General features: G+C 34.4%; 1 non-coding gene across 1 annotated transcript; it reads right to left on the bottom strand.

The window, feature by feature from the left end:
* Nucleotides 1-2,162: 2,162 nt before the first annotated feature.
* LOC133086122 (U6 spliceosomal RNA) lies at nucleotides 2,163-2,270 on the bottom strand. Its single transcript, XR_009699892.1, has one exon. It is a non-coding gene; the product is annotated as a U6 spliceosomal RNA (small nuclear RNA).
* Nucleotides 2,271-20,693: the final 18,423 nt, after the last annotated feature.

Consider the following 20,693-nt stretch of genomic DNA (forward strand, 5'->3'; position numbering starts at 1 on the left):
AAACCAGTTTCCTATTTGATCTAGTCAAATCTAAATGAATAAATCCTAAGACAGTTTGTCTATTCTTTGAGACCCAATTAGCTTTTTTAAAGGGATTTTTTTTTCCTGTTTGCCTTTAGGCGTTAACCAAAAACAGCAGAAAGTATTAGCCAGAGAACAGATATCCTTTTGTGAAGCCAGTAAGTGCTTTAAAGTTTAGTGATCTCCATTACCATGGTAGCAAATGACTCTTTGGCTGGGCCCTTAGGGCATTTATAGTCTCCTCTGTAATTTCAGCCATGGTACTGTGTACTTTGTTACTTCTAGGCAGCTTTCAGCATTTCTCTGTCTTCATTCTACCAGTTACAAAGTCTTCCTACTTTTTGTTTCTCATATCACAATTCAACATTGTGAAAATCTTATCCTTTCAGATAAAGGGAAATTACATATAACTGTTTAGGTGTAACTCAGGAAGCATGTCCAGGACAGCTCCTACAGATACTTCTTTAACGAATCCTGATTCAATATTATATTATCTATTATATTATAGATGGCTTTTTCTTTAAAATGAGAAAGATATTTCCTGTGCAGGACATGTAATCGCCATGGAATGTATAGCCATCAAATCAATTCCACTACCTAATGCTATTTTCCCAAGTGGCTAACCTAATAACTTTGATTTGAGCCTGCATTTTGGCGAAAGGAAAGTGGTAAACATTTAACATATAATAGACACATGATTCATGGTTTTGGGGTGCTACAGAAGCAAAGGGGTTTTGAGACATATTCAGGTAGCCTGATAGAAAAATGATAAAATGATCAATGATATATTAAAAGTTACTAATACCCAAGAAATATCAGTTATTAAAGTATATGCCTGTATTCTGAGATCATTACAGAAGCCAAAGGCAGTGCTTTGCTGATTTATCTGCTAAACAAGTAGCTCTTGTTATCCTATTCATATGGGCACCAGTAGTTTGATGTCTATCCTCATCAAACTTTCAGAAGGACAATCAGCTAAATTTAGACAGACTGTAATTGCCAAATGGTAATTTTATAACTTCACTATTTTCTCCCTCATTTACCAGTTGTAATATAAGAAAACTTTTTTTCCCCTTTAATTTACTTATTCATTTTTTTTAATGGAAGTATAGATTCAGAGATTTCTTTTTATTCCATGAGTATTTTGTTACTATCATTATTTTATTTTACCGCTCAGTTTGTTTCATATTTACAGTGGAAACCCTTCAAACTGATTCCTATTCCTTTTGGCATACCTCCATCATTTTTTTGAGCACCGTCTTACTTTCTGGAACTACAAGATGTTCCAGGCTCACTTTTTATTTTCCCTGCCTCAACACTTAAGAGTCAACTGTATTTCCAAGGAAGCCAGTTCCTTTTAATGGGGGTTGGTATTTAGAAACCAAGATCAGGATTTAGACTGTCTCATTGCTGCTCGGTGTCTTTGTTTCTAGGCCTTTTCAACAGGCAGAACAAAGAAATATATCTACATCCATTTATTTTTTCTTTCTCTACTATCTGTCATCTATCTATCTATCTATCTGTCTCTTAAAACCCATGAGTTTATGCTGATAACTTCCATCCAATTCAGCACGAGAGGATTCATTCTAGCCTCCCCCTTTTCATATTTGTAACTGCCTTCTCCAACAGTGAGAAACCTGGCTTCTTTAATTCTCTAGATATTTAATCATTTCCTCAGTCCTACAATTCATAGAAAGTAGTTTCAGAATTGCTAACTCACACTGCCATCAAAAACCCTCTAACTAGAGTTCCATGTTTGTTTACAGTTCTTTTTGGCTTTAGACTTGGGGTATATAGTCAGACTACTATGTTTTAAAGTTACTCAGGTTAGTCCTAATTTTCCCCTTTGGTATGGTTATTTATTTATTTATGTGTTTACTTATTTAATTTGGGATATAGTTATGTTATATTGTTCCTGTTATTTGAGGTTTTGTTCTCCTAGTGTTTTTAATTTTATTTTTGAATACATAAAACAACATGATTCAAAAAGTCAATGTCAAAACTATATTAAATGTATATTCACGAAAGAGTCACTGCCCTCTCCACAATCCCTTCCATTTTGTTCCCCCTTAACACCTGTATGTAACTAATCTCATTAGTTTCTGATTCATCCTTCTTGCACTTCTTTTTTTAAATATAAGAAAAATATAAAACAGTTTAAGAATTGGCATGTCACCCTTGCATAGGGATTATAGTAATCTTTTCTATATCATATCAGTTTTAGTAATATGTGCCGACAAGGCGAGTACTATTGGCTTTGTTCCTATTGCCTTGTGATAGTAGTGGATACAATAAAATGATAATTATATTTTTGGAGGTTTGTCATTGTTGGATCCCTAAATTGGCCCAATGGGACTTATTCTTAACTTTTTCAGTGTCTTACCTTTTCACACTATCAGCATTCATTATGGTTTATATTTGAGTATGGCTTAAACTGATAGGCTTCCCCTGAACAGTTCTTTCCCTTCTTATCTTTTGGAAGTTTGCTATTGTGAATAGTCTATTCAATTTGAACTGACATAAGATTTTTACCTTTTCCTCATATTCCTTTTATTCTTTTCTGATGATATTCTACTACTTACTTTAATTCTTTTAAATTGACTTCTTACCATTTACTTGGGTTCTCTTTTCTAATTGGCTGTTTCTGTTTTTAACAAATAGGGCTTTAAGGAGCTAGCTTTGATCAGCTGCTGTGTCTATACTGGAATATTGCTGAAAGGTTCTGGTGAGTTTGTTTTGAAAATCTCCTACTGATTCTTAATACTTTTTTTTTTTTTGAATTTTGGAATTCAGTTCATATTAGTTTGATAGGAAAGACTTCTAAAATACCTAAATTAAGTGTTCCTCTATTTCTTTAAACTTTCTTTTTTTCCATATAGCATGTATATTGGCATCCCAGCCGGCCCTTTTTGAACCATCTTTGACCTGTTAATGAAGAAACTAGAAACCTAAGTTGATGAAGCTGTGGCAGGCCTGGACTATTGATGTTTATGATTGAAGGCTCCCAGAGGATATAGGTCTAGAGTTAGGCTTTCCAGGCAGAGGATTTCCTAGTTTATACCTATGAGTGAGCAGAACAAGGTTAGTTTGTGTCAAGTTTCAGCATCTACTGGCTGTAGACAAAGATCTTAGCCTGTTTATTCCTTTAATTTACTCTGTGTGTGTGTATTGTGTGTTTTAGAGAGACTGTTATGGAAGGGCAGTGTGGTATAGTGTAGTTTTTGACTGTGACTTCCATCAACAATATATTTTTACTTACATGCACTCAATAAGTATATATTTATGTATAAATTTTATAGTTGTTATACTATACTAATATAATTTGTAAGTCATAAAAATAATTAAAATTAAATATATAGTATGTAACAGAATTTATACTATAAATGTATATTTATAATATATATAAATAGAAGTTTTAATAATTTTTTTGATCTTGTATACTCCTTGGGTACTTAGACCCCACTTTGGAAGCTACTGGTATAATGGAAACTACACAGGATTTAGAAGACTTGGGCTCCGATTTTGGATTTACAATTACTGACATAGTAATCCAAGGACATATACTTATTACCTGTATACTTTACTTTCCTCTTCTGTAATGAAGATTAAATGAAATGGGACTTCCCTGGCAGTCCAGTGGTTAAGACTTTGTGCTTCCACTGCAAGGGGCTCAGGTTCTATACCTGGTTGGGGAACTAGATCCCACATGCCACGCAGTGTGGCCAAAAAATTTTTTTAAAAAGATTAAATGAAATGATATATGTAAACCTTTTAGTGTATTACTTGATATAAAATATTTTCAACAAATTTTAATAGACTCTGAGTAATATTTCATATTTTTCTTCTCAAGAGCTTGATCAGGGAAGACATTTAGACATAAATGCTAATGAAGAGTGAAGAACTTTTTATTTTTATTATTTGATGAGGGAAGCAAAAGTTTACCCAGTGGAAAAAAGTAGTCTAAAAATTCCAGTATGGTTTCTTTTTACCTGATCACATTTATGATTTCTCAGCAATAAGTCAAATCCATTTCCTGTATTAATAAATTAAAAAATATTTGTTGAATGCTTGCCATGAGCGAGGCTCTATGCAAAGAAATAGAATGCTTGAAAAGATGGGCATATAGTTTATTTACTTGAGTTTATGTGTGCTTCATTTTTATTTGATTGATTTTTTTCAATTGGGTTTAATATTTAAGTTGTACAAAGCATGTATTTGCTGTAGTTTAAAGGAGAAAGTACAGACTTTGAAGTTAAATATACAGGTTCATATTCAATCTCTTTGTTTTGTAAACCATGTGATCTCAGGCCATATTCCTGAACTTTACTTCTCATATTTGTAAAATGAGGATAATTATCTTCATCGTTGGGTTTTTGTGAGGATTAAATTATAACGTTTGTGAAACACTTGCACAGCTCTAGGCAAGTAAAGTTATATTCAACAAATAGTAGTCATATTTAGAAGACATTTTGAAAGGACCTTCTTAACCATAAGAAAAAGTATCTACATCCCAGTTCTAGAAGAGTTGTCATTTATTTTATGTCCTTGCCCTCAAATCAGAGCTAAATTCATATTAACGTGGCCATATCTAATCCCTACTGTAATTGCTTCTGAGTTTTAATCCTATATTGAGTTTTAATCTTATATTACCATTTCTCATATAGGTGAACCTTTACATTTTAGAAAATAATTTGTTGCATTTTTTTATTAAGACATATAAAATGACCACCGAGAATAATATAATTTAGATATTTCCAAAGTAATGACTGCTGTGCTTGTGCAGTTAGCTTTTTGCCTGTGAGCATTTCAGGAGGAAATCAACATACTTGTTGAATTTCATAGTTCATATTTCTTAGGAAATAATATATTTAAAAAAAAATTCCAACTTAGAGCTGCTTCACAGGACTTCTAAATGCCCTTTTGAGGTTATATTGTCTGTTTCAAAGCAATTATAACTATAAAGCAAACCACTGTGTATTAAGTAGGACTCTTTAATATCAGGAACCGACATGAGGAAGCCAAAAGAAAATGGAAGTTTATTATTGGAATGCCAAGGTGTTGATTACTGCAAATGCAGGAAGACTGTAAAGGGCCTGGACCGTGTGATGCCAAGTCATCAGCATGCTCTCTAATTCTGGCCTCTACTTCACTTGATCCTTTGCATTATTGTTTTCTCTTTGCAGAATAGCTTTCTTTACTATATAATCTACATGTTGTTCTGAAAATAGCTGCCACACAGTTTCATGTTTATATATTACCCATCCAACCAGACAAGGGACTAACTTATTATCTTTCCATCTTAATTATAAATTCTTCAGAGAGAAAGTTAAATTAAGTCTCCTTGGGTTCCTTCTCTATTACTCAACTAGTCAACTATGGACACCTGGAGAGATTCATACAGCAGAAATGGCAAGGTCTTGACCTCTCTGAAACCATTGTGGTGAGGTTGGATATGGGGAAGAGAGCAATTCTCAGAGCAACAGTTCTCCACATGTGGTCTCAAGACCCCTGGTGTCCCCTGGGACCATTTCAGGTGGTCTGTCAGGTCAAAACAATGTTCGTGATACTACTAATAAGCTACTTTCATTTTTCACTTTTTCTCTTGTGGGTATACAGAAGAGTTTTCCTGAGGTTACATGACATGTAACATGTGACATGTACAGACTGAATGCAGAAGCAGGTATGAGATTCCAGCTATCTTATATTAAGCCAGACTGTAAAGAAATTTTGCAAAGATGTAAAACAATGCCACTGTTCTCAGTAAATTGCTATTAATTTAAATAATTTATTAATGTTAACATATAATGATTTTATTTTTTATTGAGATATAATTGACATATAACACAGGTGTACAACACAATTTGATATTTGTATATATTACAAATTGATTACCATGATAAATCTAGTTAATATAATCACCTTACATAGTTACATTATTTTTTCTTGTGATGAGAACTGTTAATATTTATTCTCTTAGCAACTTTCAAATATACAATACAGTATTATAACCCTACATACTAGAACATATTTATTTTATAACTGGAAGTTTGTATGTTTTGACCACCTTCACCCATTTTGCCCACCCCCACCCCCTACCTCTGGCAACCACCAATCTGTTCTCTGTTTCTGTGAGGTTTTTTTTTTAAGATTCTACATATAAGTGGGATAATACAGTATTGTCTTTCTCTTTCTGACTTATTTTATGTAGCATAATGCCTTTAGGGTACATTCATGTTGTTGCAAATGGCAGGGTTTCCTTCTTTTTTATGGCTGAATAATATTCTAATATATACACACACACACATATATATATATATATATAAAAGAATATTATTCACATTTAAAAAAATCTCTTCATCTGTAGGTGGACACTTAAGTTGCTTCCAGGTCTTGACTATTGTAAATAATGTTGCAATGAACATGGGGATGCAGATATTTCTTTGGGATTGTGATTCTTTTTCCTTTGGATAAACACTCAGCAGTGGAATTACTTCATCATATGGTAGTTCTATTTTTAACTTTTTGAGGAACCTCCATACTGTTTTTCATAGTGGCTGCACCAATTTACATTCCCACCAACAGTACACAAGGGTTCCCTTTTCTCCACATCCTCACCAACACTTGTTACTTATCTTTTTGATAATAGCCAAGAGGTGATACCTCAGTGTGGTTTTGATTTGCATTTCCCTGATGATTACTGATGTTGAGCACCTTTTAATATACCTGTTGGCCATCTGTATGTCTTTGTTTGGAAAAATATCTATTCAAATCCTCTGCCCATTTCTAAATCAGACTGTTTGCCTTTTGTTATTGAGCCCTATAAGTTTTTTAATATGTTTTGGATATTAACCCCTTATCAGATATATAATTTTCAAATATTTTCTCTCATTTGGTAGTTTACCTTTTCATTTTGTTGATGGTTTCCTTTGCTGTGCAAAAGCTTTTTAGTTTGATGCAGGCCCATTTGTTTATTTTTGACTATGTTGCCTTTGCTTTTGATGTCAAATCCAAAAAATCATTACCAAGACCAGTGTCAAGGAGCTTACCACCTATGTTTTCTTCTAGAAGTTTTATGGTTTCAGGTCTTATGTTAAGTCTTTAATTCATTTGGAATTAATTTTTGTGTGTAGTGTAAGATAGTGGTCTAGTTTCATTCTTTTGCATGTGGCTGTCCTGTCTTCACAACACCATCTGTTGAAGAGATTGTCCTTTCCCCATTGTATAGTCTTGGCTCCTTTGTTGTAAATTAATTGACCATATATGTATGGGTTTATTTCTGAGCTCTCTATTCTATTCCATTGACCTATGTGTCTGTTTTTATGACAATACCACACTGTTTTGATTATAATAGCTTTGTAATATAGTTTAAAACAGGGCCTGTGGTGCCTCCAACTTTGTTCTTTCTCAAGATTGCTTTGGCTATTCAGAGTTTTTTGTGATTCCATACAAATTTTTGAATTATTTGTTCTAGTTCTATAAAAAATACTATTAGAATTTTGATAGGGATCACATTTAATCTGTAGATGGTTTTGGGTTGTTGTTGGTCATTTTAACCATATTAATTCTTCCAAGTCATGAGCACAAAATAGATTTCTACTTATTTATATCTTCGTTAGTTTCTTTCTTTAATGTTTTACAGTTTTCAGTGTACAGGTCTTTCACCTCTGTAGTTATATTTATTCATAGGTATTTTATTATATTTATACAGTTGTAAATGGGATTGTTTTCTTAATATCTTTTTCTGATAGTTTATTAGTAGTGTATAGAAATGTAACTGATTTTTGGATATTGATTTTGTATTCTGCAACTTTACTGAATTTTATTTTTTTTCCTAACAGTAGTTCTAGTGGAGTCTTCAGGATTTTCTGTACATAATATTGTGTCATCTGCAAGTAGACAGTTTTACTTCTCTTCTGACTTGTATGCCTTTTACTCTTTTTCTTGCCTAATTGCTCTGTAGGACTTCCAATACTACATTGAATATAAGTGGTAAGAGTGGGTATACTTGTCTTTTTCCTGATTTTGAGGAAAAGCTTTCAGCTTTTCACTGCTGGGTATGATATTAGCTGTGGGCTTGTCGTATATAGCCCTTATTATGTTGAGGTATGTTCTCTCAACTTTGTTGAGAGTTTTTTTTTGTCATAAATATTGAATTTTGTTAAATGTTTTTTTCTGCATCTATTGAGATTATCATATCATTTTTATCCTCCATTTTTTTAATGTGGTGTATCACATAGATTGATTTGTGGATGTTGAACTATCCTTGCATCCCCGGAGTAAATTCCACTTGATCATGGTGTATGATACTTTTAATGTATTGTTGAATTTGGTTTGCTAATATTTTATTGAGGATTTTTTCACCTATGTTCATTAGGGATATTGGCCTGTAGTTTTTGTTTCTTTGTTTGTTTTTGTTTTTGTTTTTTATGGTGTCCTTGTCTGGTTTTGGTATCAGTGTATTGCTGGCCTCATAAAATGTAAGCTCTGTTTTCAGAATACAGAGGTTGATATCTATTATTTAAATCTACCTCATGCATTATTATTTTGATCTATTGAAGACTGTCCATTTGATCTATCATGGACTGAGAAAGATGAATTAATGCTTGCTATTATTAATATGTTGCTCTGTATTTTTTCCTAGTGTATTTTTAGCTTTTTCTTTATGTATGTTGATGCTATTTTATATGATATACAGATAATCATAACTTTTATATTCACTGCAAATTGTGTTCTTTAGGATAAAACTGTCTTTTAAATTTTCATTTAATAGTTTTTTGCTCTGAATTAAATCTTATTTAATATTAATTTTTTTTTTTTAACCTCTGCCCAGGCTTTTATTTTCAGCCATTTTTAGAGCCATTGTTTTTGAAGTATGTCTTGTGTCTAATGCATAATTTTTTCCTGATTCTTTCTGAAAGTATTTTTCTTTCAATAGATAAACTTAGCCTTTTACCTTTATAATTATGGATAATATGTTTGGTATTATGTCTGTCTTTTACTTTGTTATAATTTATATATTTTAGCCTTAATTTTTGAGATCTTTCACTATATGATGTACATTTTTAAAATTTTGAGGGAGTGTTTATTTTGTTAATTTGAAAGTTTTATATTTTTGTTTTAGTGGTCATCTTTAAAACTATAATTTCATATAGTTTTTTCAATCCTCTGCTTTTTAGATAGTTTCTATTGGTTTCTCTTGATCAATGAGAAGATTAATGTTGTTTTTTTAATTACCATCCCCTTTCTTTCTTTCTTTCTGTTATCATATTTGTCCATGTTTATAACTTTTATACTTAATTTGCCAGCTTTAAATTGTATTATTGATCTTAGACATAAATAACTAACAACATTTTAAACTTTATTTCCCTTGCATCTTGATATATTTTTCTTATATTCTAATTCCTTTACTGTTATTTCAGCATATCTGTGTTTTCTGTTTATATATATTTGTGTGTGTTACTTGCAAATTCACCATCATTTCTGTGATACTTTAATTCTTCCCTCTTTCTTAAGCATTGTCAATGATGTTTCCTTTATTTTTGTTGTTATGGTATCTTAGTGCTGTGTTTTTTCATAACCTTTATTTGCTCTCTGGAAACATTTGTCTCATGAGTAATTTTTTTGCTTACCTGTCCCCATTTTTTTGTCATGTACTGTCTTTGTAAGTATCCTATCCTGTGTCTTTTTTTCTTTTTTTAAAGAAAAACAATTCTTGTGGCTTTTCCTAAGTGAATTTTTTTTTTTTTTTTTTAGAGATTGGAGTTTATTTATTTATTTATTTATTTTTGGCTGTGTTGGGTCTTCGTTTCTGTGCGACGGCTTTCTCTAGTTGCGGCAAGCGGGGACCACTCTTCATCGCGGTGCGCGGGCCTCTAACTATCACGGCCTCTCTTGTTGCGGAGCACAGGCTCCAGACGCGCAGGCTCAGTAGTTGTGGCTCACAGGCCTAGCTGCTCCGCGGCATGTGGGATCTTCCCAGACCAGGGCTCGAACCCATGTCCCCTGCATTAGCAGGCAGATTCTCAACCACTGCGCCACCAGGGAAGCCCCTGTGTCTTTTTTTATTACACATCTTTGAGTGAAGAGAGTTCTTCCTGGACTAGTTATTTGTAGGATTTTTGTATAGGGAAGATACCAGGGCTGGGTTGCAAGCTAGAAGGGGATTTTTTTCTCTGTTGCTTAGAGATTTGTTATGTGTGTTCTTTTAGCCTTGACTTCTTCCCAACCACAGGAAAGATGAAGCTGTGGGCTTTTAATGCTGTTTCTTTTTTCCCTTGCTGATCACCAATAGATAAATTTGTGCAAATGTGCCTTATCTGTGTGATTCCTCTCCCAGAACTGTCTCTTCTTATTCTCAAAACCAAATTGCTTTCTTGAAAGCTCTTTCTGCCAGTCTGTTCAGCCCTTTCCATTGTTGGAAATAAGGGATTTTAGTTTTTAACTGAAAAGAGAGGATTTTAATCTTGGATTCCTCGCTTTTCTGAGATCAACAGCACCATGTATTTTCCTTCCACACTTTTATGAACTCCTATTTGATCTTTAGTGCTTTTAATAGTGATTTCATCTATTTTTTGACTTGTGATTTTAGTTGTCTCTGATTTTTGTTGAATACAGATATGCATTTCTATTTCTTATTCTTCTTGTTGCTCCTAAGGGACTTCTGAGATGTGAAGGGAGATATTCTAAGTTTATTTTGCTTTTTGAAATTGGAAGGGTCTCATACCCCCTTATGAATGAAACTGGCTCTGTTTTCAACCTGTGATGAAGGGGAAATCTGGGTGGTCATGTTTCTACCACATGTTTTCCCTGCTTTTAATTGGTTGGATTTGGGGCAAACAACTTACCCAAGGCAAACAAATCAATTAGAATGGGTTGAGTAAGTCAGATTTTCTAAGAATTTGAACTAAGACTGCAATTAGTTTGTCACAGGCACTTGAGATGAAGGGTCAGAGAGATGCAGCTGAGGTAGCCATACTAAGCTAAAACTCAGATAAGTAAGTTGAGAGAAGGATGGAACGTGGATGTAGAGCAAAGTGGAGAAACAATGGAAAAGAGAAGTAATATCAAAGAAACCCTGTGATTTCTAAGAGATAGTAAAAGCATCCTATTTCTAATCCCTTTTCTGTTCCCATGTGGCCTGGCTCCAGTATGTGCTACTCTTCAATTCTGTGAGATCTCTGTTTTTCTACTATACCACCCTTGATTTGTGTGGTAAGTTCAGCATGTTTTTGCTATTTGCAGCCAAGGAAAAAATACAAGTTGTCCATGTTATTGGCATATAGCTGCTTATAGTAGTCTCATATGATCCTTTGTATTTCTGTGCTGTCCACTGTAACTTCTCCTTTTTCATTTCAAATTTTATTGATTTGAGCCTTCTCCCTTTTTTTTCTTGATGAGTCTGGCTAAACGTTTATCAATTTTGTTTATCTTTTCAAAGAACCAGCTTTTAGTTTCATTGATCTTTTCTACATGTAAAAAAGTGAAATTAGAACATTCTTTAACACCATACACAAAAATAAACTCAAAATGGATTAAAGAACTAAGTGTAAGATTGTATACTCTAAAACTCTTAGAGGAAAACATAGGCAGAACACTCTTTGACATAAATCGCAGCAATATCTTTTCCGAGCCACCTCCTAGAATAATGGAAATAAAACCAAAAGTAAACAAATGGAACCTAATTAAACTCAAAAGCTTTTTCACAACAAAGGAAACCATAAACAAAACGAAAAGACAACCCACAGAATGGGAGAAAATATTTGCAAACAATGCGACTGACAAGGGATTAGTCTCCAAAACTTACAAACATGCGGCTCAATATCAAAAAGACAAACAACCCAATCAAAAAATGGGCAGAAGACCTAAAGAGACATTTCTCCAAAGAAGACGTACAGATGGCCAAGAGGCACATGAAAAGATGCTCAACATCGCTAATTATTAGAGAAATGCAAATCAAAACTGCAATGAGATATCACCTCACACCAGTCAGAATGGCCATCATCAAAAATCTGTAAAGAGTAAATGCTGGAGAGGGTGTGGAGAAAAGGGAACCCTCCTTCCCTGTTGGTGGGAATGTAAATTGGTACAGCCACTATGGAAAACAGTATGGAGGTTCCTTAAGAAACTAAAAATAGAGCTACCATATGATCCAACAATCCCACTCCTGGGCATATATTTGGAGAAAAACACAGTTCCAAAGGATACACGCACCCCAATGTTCATTGCAGCACTGTTTACAATAGCCAATACATGGAAGCAACCTAGATGTCCATCAACAGATGAATGGATAAAGAAGATGTGGTACATATATACAGTGGAATATTACTCAGCCATTAAAGAGAATGAAATAATTCCATTTGCATCAACATGAATGAACCTGGAGATTATCATCCTAAGTGAAGTAAGTCAGACAGAGAAAGACAAATAACATATGATATCGCTTATATGCAGAATCTAAAAAATGAATGATACAAATGAGCTTATTTACAAAACAGAAACAGACTCACAGACAGTGAATGAACTGATGGTTACCAGGGGGAAAGGGTGGGAGGGAGGGGTAGATTGGGAGTTTGGGATTGACCTGTACACACTGCTATATTTAAAATAGATAACCAACAAGGACCAACTGTATAACACAGGGAACGCTGCTCAGTAATCTGTAATATCCTAAATGGGAAAAGAATTTGAAAAAGAAAAAAAGAAATTGCCTAATAAGATGAAGAAAACATCCAGGTAAAGAAGAGAGGTTCCAAACATAGGACTGACAGCACTTAAGTTAGACATACGAAAATTAAAACAGAATCATATACACATTGGAATAATGGTTCATATAATGGAAATTTTTTTGCCCCATAGACAAATTCTTGGAAATATCTGTTGTATATTGAAGAACATTTTTAAAGAGTAAAGGCGGGTCATATATAGTCCATGTTAATATGAATTCATCCCAGAGAGGGCATGTTGATTTGATGTGAGACAGTAAGATAATTAGTGCAGTAAATTAGTAGAGCACACAGGTGATAATACCATATCCAAAGCAATTTATTGGTGTTAATTTCTTCATTTGCAGAAGTACAAAGTTCACCCATTGAAATGGATGTTTTAATCTATACTATAAATTGTTTCTGAACTTGCACATTTAAAAAAATTAGCTCTAGTTTAGTTAAATTTGTGAGAGTGCTGGAGAGAACCTTTCCCTCTTAACCTTGCGTAACTGAGTATTTATGTTTTATATATAGGAAAGTAGACACTGCCAGGGCCATAGGCAGAATTGTGAAGGATTACTTGTCTTCCGGTGTCTTCAGACTTCCCTTTCCTTACATTTTATTTACTGCAGAGCTTACTTTCCTTTCCGCTGCCTTAAATGTTCAGGGCCCAGACTCTTTCTTCTTTTAAAAGCTACTCTTAGTATAGTATATAAAACCTGTTCATACTAAGATTTAAAGAACTGTTAAAAATGTTTTATTCTTTTTGTAAAATTTTTTTATGGGGGTATAGTTGTTTTACAAAAAATGTTTTATTCTTAATAATATGTCTGCTATTTATTTAGCATTTTATACCTTGCAAAAACACTTTCATATACTCTGTAGCATTTAATCACCACTACAACTCTATAAAATAGACAGCATCTTAACTTTATGAATGATGAAACCAAAACTCAGATACTAAAACTGGGCTTTGAGTTCAGGTCTCTAAACTCTGACTTTACATAGTTTTAGCTGTCTTATGAAGACATGACATGTTTGCAGAGATAAAAAACTCTGTTTGCAGAGATAAAAAACTCTGCAAAAGCTAGTAAAATTAGTTTCTGATTGTAGAATTTCTGGTGTCACTTGTCACCGGAGGGTGAACTGACTTTCTCTGCTTAACCATTTCATTCTCTGCATGATCACAGCTCATGGAGACAGTAACAGGAACTGACAGATGACTGGGCTGAAGGCATGAAAATCCAATGTAAAGAGGACAAAGGAAATGTCATTTAATTTAGGGAACAATAACCCTGTGTACTTCAGTAGGCTCTAAAGACTATTACAAGGAATGTATAATAATTAAGGCAACATAGTATGGTGGAAAGAAAATGGGCTTTGAAATCCTGAAGACATGGGATTTGAGTCTAATTCCAGATCTGTCACCTACTAGCTACGTGACTTTCAGCAAATTCTTGTTTCATAGAACTATTATGAAAATTCATTGAAAAACATGTGAAATTAAAAAAACAGCAGCCATTTATTGAGCACTAGTTAATGTTCCCTTAATCTGTATCTACAACCATGGGATAGGTATTATTGTTATCAGAATTTAATAGATGAAAAAACTAAGCCTAAATAAGTTTACCAACATACCCAAAGTTACACAGTTAGTAATCTGTGGAACGAGGGTGCATACCCAAGTCCACCTGATTCTGATGTCTGTGCTACATAGTACATTGTACTTAATACTTGGTACCTTTCCTATAATGATCAACATTTGTAATGATGGCTGGAGTGGACATCTGTTGTTTTGATTTGTCCAGAGACACTTTCCCCCTTCTTCTGTTAACAGCACTTCCCTTTTGTTGGAAAACTAGTTCTTAGTCATTTCAAATGATGGAACTGTGAACTAGCCACAGGAATTAGTGCAAAGGGTGGGCATGTGACTTAAGTAAGGCTAATCAGAACATGTCCTTGTGTTATGTACAAGGTAGTGAGAAGTCTTCTAGTTCCTTTAGGATTGCTATAGTAGGATAATTTAATATCCTGGAGGCTGAATAGTAACTGATAATGTAAGCCAGGTCATGCTCCCTCTACAGACTTGGAGAAAGTCATCTGAAGTAAGAAAAATGGGGTCAATACAGAGAGAAACTAAATGAGGAATGAAGAAAAAGTCTGATAGAAAAAGTTCCTGAATCAAATTTCGTATAGTTCAGTGAGCCAGTACAACTCCCTCATTTGTGTGAACTAATTTGAGTTGTATTTCTGTTACTTACAGCTGAAAGTAAAAAAGAAAGTATAAAATGTCATCAGTTATTTCTTTTAGAAATACAGAAAAAAAGTGTCCTTTATTGTAATGAGCTTCTACTGTAAGGGTTTAAAATAAAATAATTTTGTACTTAAAGAGGAAAACATTAATTATATGAAAAATTTCAGTTATAATTTCTCAGAGAGGCTGAAAAATGAAGTATCCTTTTATTTTAAGGATTTCTTGAAAATATGACTTAGTAGGTAGTGATAGTCATGATTCACTATGAGAATTATCGAAAACATAAGGGAAAACAATTTTTGGCTTGAGTAATTTGACACCTTTATAAAAATACATTATTTTTGTCGCTTCTGCTTGGAAAGCTCTTCCTCCAAATACTCAAAACAGCTCCCTCTGCTTCATTTCACAGTCAGGCTCTCCATGATTCTTCTATCTAAAAAGATACTTACTTTTTACCCTCTTCCTGACTTACTGTTTGCTCCATGGAATGTATAACTACCTCACACTGTACTCTTTATATATTGGTTTATTTGTTTATCACTATTTCCCACACCAAAATATAAGCTCCATGAGAACAAGGAACTTGTATCAATATTATTATAAGTGAATCTTTTTAGGTAGAATTTACTATGGAACTTCAGTGTGGCAAATAAAGAATAGCAAAGACAGGCTGCCTGACCAGCTTTGATCAAGTCTACGTCCTTCTCTTCCTGGGACATGCCGAGTCCATATTTCTCAGTCTTTACCTTGCATTTGGGAGTGGTCATGTGAGAAATTGGGATGTGAGCAGGAGTGAAGTATATCACTCCCAGGCCTGGTCCATAAAATTTCCCATGCATAGGGTTACCATCATCTTAGGGTGTCTAGGATAGTTATGGGTTACACTTATTGTTGTCAAGTCTGATTAGTGGCTCTTCTACTCCCTAAAGTATCCCAGTTTCAACAAATTTTATAGATGCTATAGCTATGCATGGCACGGTAGGCTTTTTCCTCTTCCATAGCACATGGCAGACAAGTCCTGTGACTCTGGAAGTCACACATTACAGATTGTGTAGCTGCAAGAAGGAAGGGTCCTGGATATTTGAGTCACCACTTGGGAGAGAGCTGCCAATCTGCCCACTTTAGACTTAGAGCAAGAAAAGAATTTATTTTGTGCTTGAGCTATTATACATTTTTAGATTTGTGCAATTAAAGTACCCTAACTAATGCAGAAATCTAAAAGTCAAATTGGTAGTATTCAGAATATATAAATTAGGAAGTGTAGATGCTTATTTTTAACTGATACAAGTACAATTTAACTTTCTAATTATACATTATTTTCAAAGGCTTACTGAATCAAATCAGGTATGATATTCCAATATTTCATGATTTGTTTGATAATGTCAGTGTTGTTAGTAAAAATCAACTCAGAGTCATAATAAATTGAGTCTGGACTGCCTGTTCCCACAGGGATGGTTAATTTGGTTATTCTACTGTGGAACATTCTACGTGCATGTAGGAAAAGATTATATGATTGGTTGGAATAATTTGATTACTGTATGTTCACCAACTGGAAAGTCTAGTAATAATATCCTTTTTGTCTTCATTTTGTCCCTTGATAACCAATTCATGAAGCTAATCAAGCTGAATCAAATCTTTCTGGAAGGCAAAAGTCTTGCAAACTGTCTCTGACACCATCTGCTGCACAAAAAAAGAAAATATGGTGTACTAATTGGTATGTTATGAAATAGCCAAGGGACTGAATGGTGGTGGTTTTGGAGTCAGTGGATTTCTGTGAGATCTCAAATTCTGACAGATGTTAGAGAGTTCACAGTGTCTGGCCCTAGATATATGGAGAGAACTTCTTTCCTGAAGCTCGACTTGCCTCTCTCTAGCATTGTGGTCACCCATAGAAGAGAGCAAAAGCAGATTTCTTTTAAGCAATTATATACCCCTTAAATTTTAAACTAAACGAATGTATGCTTACTGAAATAATATCCAAAGAATACGGAATTGCATATTGAAAGATAAAGTAAGTATACTTCATTCCCCCCTCTATTCTTGGCAGGTAACCACTACTAAAAATTATTTGTTTTGGTTTCTGCTTTTTATTTTTGGATATTTTCACAAAGGTCTGGTGACCCTCATCTTTGTTCATCTTTAAAAGCAAGTCACTAAAATGTTGGTTAGTAGTTCTTTGTGGGGAAGCAGTTTCTTTTGACAAGTGAGTTTAATTGTAGGATGATTGCATCTGACATTTTCACTTTGGCAACCTCCAGTATCAATGTCTGGGAGAATATTTCCCTCCTGAAGTCATTTGGGCCCCTGCCTAAAGAGTGTAATTCTGTACATCAGCCTTCTTGAAGTTGAACAAGGGGAAGGAGGCTGGGTCCCCAGCATTCAGTATGCAGATTTCTCTTTAATGCCCCTATTTCCAATCTTGAGTCTCAACTCCTCTCCCAAGCCAAACGTTCTTGGGGTCTCAAGTTTAGATCCTCTCAGCTCAGTTTATCCAGAACAAACCTCCCATTTCTGAGGTGGAGCTGGGCATTCTGACTGTAGGGTAGTTGCTGGTCTGTGGGGAGGGAGACAGAGTTCTAGAACTTTGACCTTTGTCATCCTGTGCCTCATCCTCGCTTTCTGTGGTACCTTGTGGCTCCATGACACTTCAAGTGGAGAGGGATAGGGAGTTTCCCTCCAAATGTCTCTGAATAATCATGTTTTGCGAACTTAGGAACTTGTAAATTGTTTTACATGATGTAACAAATATGGGCAAACATAACAAAAATGAAAAAAATTTGGTTAAAGTGTAACCTTTGTCATATATTAGTGACGGGCTTATTAAAATCAACCTCTGAATTCATTGAGTAGGTATTTTAAAGAAATACTTTTCTTAATGATGATAGCCAGTATTCAGGTATTTTGGTGTTGTCCATGTGACTCCTTCTTCAGCAGAAAATTTCTTTAGCTTGATTTGAGTAGAAAATGGTATAACACATGATACTTTCCTATTGAACTGGGAATATATGGCTCAGGATTTTCTTATGGTGACAGTTATTAGAAGAAGGTAATTACTAGGCAAAACTCCTGTGGTATCTTATTCTCATGAAACAAAATATTAGAATATATTTTGGAAACTTGATATTACTAGAACAGTGGAATGATAACATTTATAGGCTATCATAAAGTTGACATAATAGTACAGAGTTTTTGTAAGAGTAGGATGAGATTGCACACCACATTGACACTCTGTCTAAATCAGCACACATCCAGCAGGAGTTGTAAGGAGAAATTGGGAAATTCTGATTTGAACCAGGGTGATAGAGAAGATATATTTCTTTATGCATTTTAGTGATATGTATTATCCACACTAAAAAGAAAAGAAATATCATGTCATTTATAGAAGGAGGAAGATGGATCAATGTACTTTGTAGTCTACTAAATCTCGAAACAACTTTAAACAATTTATTTCTTCAATCTAAATTAATCTCCCTCTAAAGTAAGTAGGATCAGCAGGTATAGGTAGAGATATCTTATTCTGAGGAAAAATCTTCAGTCATTATTTGAATTTGTTGCTTAATATACCAAGATATTTACCAAAATAAAGAATCAGTACCTATATCAGTGTGCCTATTTTGGTTGTTTTATTAAAAAAAAAAACTTTTGAAGTCATTTTATTATAAGCAACACCAGAAGTATCTAGAGATGCAGCCTCTGAGAAGGCAGCCTCAGGCTCTGTATTAGTTTCCTATTGCTGCCGTTAACAAATTATTTCAAATTTAGAGGCTTAAAACAACAAAAATTTATTATCTTACAGTTCTGTAAAAGTCCTACATCGGTCTCACTGGGTCAAAATGTAGGTGTCTGCAGGGCTGTGTTCCTTTCTTGAGGCTCTACATGAGTCCATTTTTCTGTCTTTTCCAGCTTCTCGAGGCTGTCCAAACTCCTTCTTTTGGAACTTCTTCCTTCATCTTAAAAGCCACCAGTGTAGCATCTTTTGGATCCAGCTTCCATTGTTGTATCTCTTTGTGACAGGAAAGATTCTCTCCTTTTAATGATCTTGTAGGTAGATTGGGCCAACCTGGATAATCCAGACTAATATCCTATTCTCAAGGTCCTTAAACTTAATAATGTCTAAAAAGTCCCCTTTGCCATGTAAAGTGATATATTAAAAACTCCTGGGGATTAGGGTGTGAATATCTTTAAGGACCATTATTCTCCATATCATAGGTTCTAACCTTGAGTTTTCTGGCAAAGCAGGGATGTAGACCGAGTTCCAGGTATAATCTCATTTCTGCAGCATAGTTCCTATACTGTTTTGCTGGAAGCATTGTCACCATACCACAAGAGCTATTGCTTTGTTTTGTATTTCCATGGGTTTGGCAAATATAGACTTTTTATTGTGTTCCAGATACTGTGCTAGGTACTGAGGAATAAAAGTTAAAGACAGAGGCTCTGTTCTCAAAGATGTTACAGTAGAGTAAAAGACAATTACACAATGCCATAGGAGTGAGACAGGATGCTGTGGGATCTCATAGGGGTACCCTCCACAACACTGAAATTTCAAGCAAAATGTCCCAGAGAGAATAACATCTAAGCTGTTCTAAGTCCTTTGGAAAAAAGGACCGTGTGTGGAATTGTAGAGGTTAATGACCATTACATTTTCATTTATTTTACTGCTACATTCTGGAGATAATGGCATTACAAGAAATAGACAAGACTTCTGCTTTCATGGAGCTCAAAAGAAAGGGATAGTCCAAACCTAAGGAATTTAGTGTCCTAATCTAACAGACTTAGCAGGAGTGAAAACCTTTACAAATCAAAGGTAGAACAAGTAAGGACAGAGAAAGAGTGGAAAAGAACTGAGGTGGTTAAGAGGGTTGACAGTCAAGAATGTAAGAAGATGTTTGGAAGTGCCCACTTAAAAGCCTTATTTTAGATTATAAGGACATCCAAGAGAGCAAAGATGTTCTAAACTTGAGGAAGTTTACCTCTTAGGAGGATTTTTTTTTTTTTAAACTCAGGGAAAATGTTCAGTTGTTGATCATTTTGAGTGTTTTTACCATTTAGTTGACCTTTTAAGGTGGACTTAGTTTCCAGTAAAGAAGTTACTTTGTGCAGACAGAGTAGAAAGGGCTCTAAGCAGGATAAAATAATTTTTACTAAATTTAGTTGTCACTTACTTGGAAAAAAAGGACTAATTTACATAGATGATTCATTAGCCTGGTCTTATTTTATGGATTATGGTACTAAGCAGTTTATGACCTGATTGCAGTGATCACTTGTCACTGCAATTCTCAGCAAACTTTTGCAGAATGTTTTTAGTTGTTTCCTAGATCCCCTTCCTGCCTTTTCTCCTACTTAAGAAAAACTGGCAAATTTGGATGGTAACACTATCCTGCAAACTCAAAGGGACTGTGTGAACTCTGGACAAGTTAGGAGAATGTTACTGAAATTCACGTGGGATGGAGAGCATAATAGCATTTATCTGGAAAGAGAACCCCTTTTTTTAGTCCCACTATTACCTGTCCTGTTACACTGCATTTTGCACTTTGTACTTCTTTCAAGTCTGGACTTCTGACTTGACTTATTTGTACTAAAACATCTTCTAGAAAAAGCAGATTGGGTCAAAGAACAGCAGAGTGTTATTGCTTCATCTTATCACAAGATGTCTGTCGCTTTCAGATAAAAAACCCGAGTCCTTTTGTATGTTGTGTTAATTACCTAAATTAATC

This window comes from Eubalaena glacialis, chromosome 2 (assembly GCF_028564815.1).
Source record: "Eubalaena glacialis isolate mEubGla1 chromosome 2, mEubGla1.1.hap2.+ XY, whole genome shotgun sequence".
Lineage (NCBI taxonomy): Eukaryota > Metazoa > Chordata > Mammalia > Artiodactyla > Balaenidae > Eubalaena > Eubalaena glacialis.